The sequence below is a fragment of the Cupressus sempervirens genome, chromosome 3, assembly GCF_028749045.1.
Source record: "Cupressus sempervirens isolate cs-2001-9-10 chromosome 3, ASM2874904v1, whole genome shotgun sequence".
Taxonomy (NCBI): Eukaryota; Viridiplantae; Streptophyta; class Pinopsida; order Cupressales; family Cupressaceae; genus Cupressus; species Cupressus sempervirens.
Genome location: NC_143120.1, coordinates 490432577 through 490436639, shown reverse-complemented (window position 1 = coordinate 490436639; position 4063 = coordinate 490432577).

Here is a 4063-nt window from a genome sequence, read left to right as displayed (position 1 = left end):
GTAGAAGAAGGTGTTAGTCTTGATTCAACTTCTTTCTCCTTGTCATTTTCTTTGTTATCCTCAGTATTAGAATCATAGTCAACAATCTTCTTTGGTTTCTTTTGAAAATCTTCATCAACTCTCACATTCACACTTTCCACAACTTTATGTAGACTTTTGTTGAAACACTACACTTTTCTTCTCGAGGATTTCCCTAGAAATATTCCTTCATCATATATGTTGTCAAAGTTCCCAACTTGTCTTCATCTTTATGAATATAACACTTACTTTCAAATATTTTGGAATTTTTTATACTAGACATTCTTCCATACCAAAGATCAAATGCACTGTTATAGTATATTTTCCTGCACAAAACTCTATTCAAAGCAAACACAATAGTGTGTACAACTTCCTTCCAATACATTTTTGACAAATTGCTTCATTGATCATCATCCTTGCTTCCTGTTAGATTGATTTACTTGTTCTTTCCCACAACAACATTATATTATGGGGTTTTGGCAGCATAAACACTATCTTTTTATTTCATGTTTTTTCATAGTACCTTTCAAATGTATAAAAAGTAAACTCACCATATTTTTCATATATTAAAATTTGATTTTCCTTCTACATTCATTGCCAACTCTATCCTTGAATATCCTAAACTTTTCAAATGCTTCATTTATTTCTCCAAGAATATGAAAGTCATGTATATCTAGAATGATAATAAATGAATAACAAAAAGTACCTTTCACCTAGTAGACATCTTTTTATTAAAGGACCACAAATATTGGTGTGCACAAGATCTAGTACACAAAAATAGGTGTGATTTTTAGCTTTGAACATTCTAATTATTTGCTTCCCTTCTTAACATCCTTTGCAAATCACACTAGATCTAGATTTACTAGCTTTGAAAAAAGTCTCTAAAAACTTCAATACTACTTATCCATACCAAATAATTAAAATTTATCTGACACATTCTCTAGTGCTAGGAACAATTTTCATAAATCAGGATCCAAGCATCCTTCTATAGCTCCTTCCAATTGATACATATTTCTGCCCATTCTCTTGCCATACATAATTAATTCTCCCGATTCTTCCCAATTTCACAAAATTCATTCTTGAAAATAACATCATATCCATTCTCATACATTTTCCAACACTCAACTAATTATGCTCCAAACCCTTCACATGATACACATTGTCCGTGTAATTCTTTTCATTTATATGTTGCTTTGTCATCAACAAATCTAAAATCACCACCATCATACTTGTTAAGTGAAATAAATTTACTTTTACCTCCATTCATATTATAAGAACAACCACTATCTATCAACCATTCATTCTTTTTCCTTCTAACATTTAAAACAATTTCAATATCACCAATCTTAGAACAAATGTCAGATATATTGACTTTATATTTCTTAACCTCTTTATCATCTTCTTCAAAATCAAATGAACAATCCTCACCTTCTAACCTAGCATTAGAAATACTAGCATCGTCATTAAATCATAAGCCTTTTATTGAATCTTTTATACTTTTACATAGGACATTTCTTTGGACATAATAAGTAGCCAAACATATTTACCACATCTAAAATATTTTAGAGGTAACATGCCTTTATACTTGTTGGTGTTAGAAATGTTTAGAATAACTGGTGGAAGGAGGGGGGGGCGCGAATTAGTTACTCAAGGTCCTTAAGTACCATTTAAAATTTTAAACAATAAAACTCTTGTTGTTATGCTTATCCTGCTGTTGCTTAGTCTCTATTGTTACTCAGTCTCTAGTGTAAACAAAACTTGCTATTCCAAATCCAGCATGCTTTGCTAAATATAAAATGTAAAACATATAAAATATTCAACACAAATTTGACACTAGGATTTTATGTGGAAACCCAATTTGGGAAAAACCACCAGCAACATGTCACCAAATTTTCACTCTTTCGAAGTGAGCTTTGTTAGGAGCCAACCCTATTAAAGGTTACAATACACACTGTTAAATGTGACCTTGTTAAAGGATTTAATCATCCTGTTAGGAGTAGCCTTGTCAGAGGACTTTGATCATTTGATTTAGAATGTCACCTTGTGAAAAGATTTACACAGACTGTTAAGTCTTCAAAATGACTATTAGGTCAACCTCTATTAAAATGATTTCAATACAAACTATTTACAATGATTAGAAAGAAAACAATAGGTGTTGATCTATGTGATTACAACTTAGTTTGGAAGTTCAAATTTCTATTTGGTTCAGAGGTTAATTCATTGATAAGTTCTCCACTGTCATCTTTGTTCTTGATTCGCTTGACAATCCTTCAAGCAATTAGTCTTCCCCCTTGAACAAGACTTAAGCCTTTTTGCTTAGATTTCACTTATCACTATTAACAACATCTCTGCAAGCTTTCTCCTTTAGCTTTGCATTCACTCACACACTTGTGCATTTCTGATCCACCTTTGTCTACATGTGCATCTTGCATATACTTGCACTCCTTGATAATTTGTTTGGCTTTGTACCTCTTTAAATAGGCAATTCTTGGTTTACTATTTTTTATGATCACTGTAGATCTTAGGGTTTATGATCAGATTCAACTCAATCCATTGTATCTATCCATCTTCTTGATATTCTTCTAGAAACTCCTCTGGAATCCATCTATTAGGTCTTTACCTAATCCTAGCCTTGAATTTAAGGATCCAACTCATTAATCATATCTTCAACATGATTTACACCTCCCAAAAAATCAACTGAGTTGGCTGGGAATCACGATTTCCTTGAATTCATCTTCAACAACATTACTTGATAGTCACTAAGTTTCGACACTCGATCATCACTTAACACTTAGGTGTTATTGTTGAGATAATGGATGTTGCACACATTGCATAATATTGTTATATTTTACTATTTTATTTTTATTATGTAATGTTGTACCTAGATGGACGTGCAACATGTAAAGATTCCCATGGAATATTCTTGATGAGTTGTATTGTAACATTGTAAAAATATTTTATGTAATTATTTAATATTGGGGAAAAGAATTAAATTCCCAATATTAAATGTGGGGTTAGTGGGTTAGGTAGCACATGGTTTTAGCACATGGTTTATGTAATACCACTTGGTGGTTTTGTGGGACTTGCTACTATATAAGTAGCCACAAGGGTAGTTGTTGTATAAAGAGAGAAAGAGTGACAAAGAGAAGATAAAAGGCAGGAGTCGAGCGGGACAAGGCTTGACAGATTAGCCAAGGGAGCATTTGTGAAGGTTGAAAGCATGGCATGGGATGTGTGGATTCATGCTTGTTCACATAGTTTGCTCGGTTGTGGCTATGGCCATGAAGGCTTCCATGGTTGTATGGCAATGGTATTTTTGCTGAATAATACATGGTGATGGATGCTTTTGGAGGTTGGGCTTTTCCCTCAATGAGGGTTTCCCAAGGTATATCTTGTGTCACAATTTTGTGTGTATGTTGTCTATTCTCTTGCATGTGGATTTTAATTCCGTGTTTATTTCAGATCTATTATGGGTTATGTGGAAATGGTTATATTCTTTATTGCCAAGTTTTCTTACAAGTGGTATCAGAGCTATGGTTTTATTATTGTAACCCTAGATTGAATCCATGGGAATGCATGAGAGGATAAAAGAAAGGGCAAGATATATGAATGATTTATTGCAGATCTGAGGGTTTTGGATTTGCTGTTATGATGGGATGTTAAAATATTTGGGTATGTGAAATTGTTGGACAAAAAGATTTTTCAGATGTTTCATTTAAATGAAGGTTTTGGGGGGTAGCTTGCAGAAATGACCTCTTGGGTAAAAACAAACCTCACCATTGGATCTGGGTCGACATTTCCATAAATTTTGATATATAATATGCCCTAGTTTGGCCATGTTCAGATAAAATGAAAGAGTTTTTTGGTTTCAGCTCATGATGGCCGTCAAATTTAATCCCGTCAGAATTTTCGTCACTGAAAAAAATTAAAAATGAAAAATCGTACTGAAAATGGTAAAAAGACTGTCTTAGTAAAATGGCCATAACTTTCTCTCAGAATATCGGATTTCAGAGTTCTTATAGGCGTTGGAAAGCTAATTCAGAGC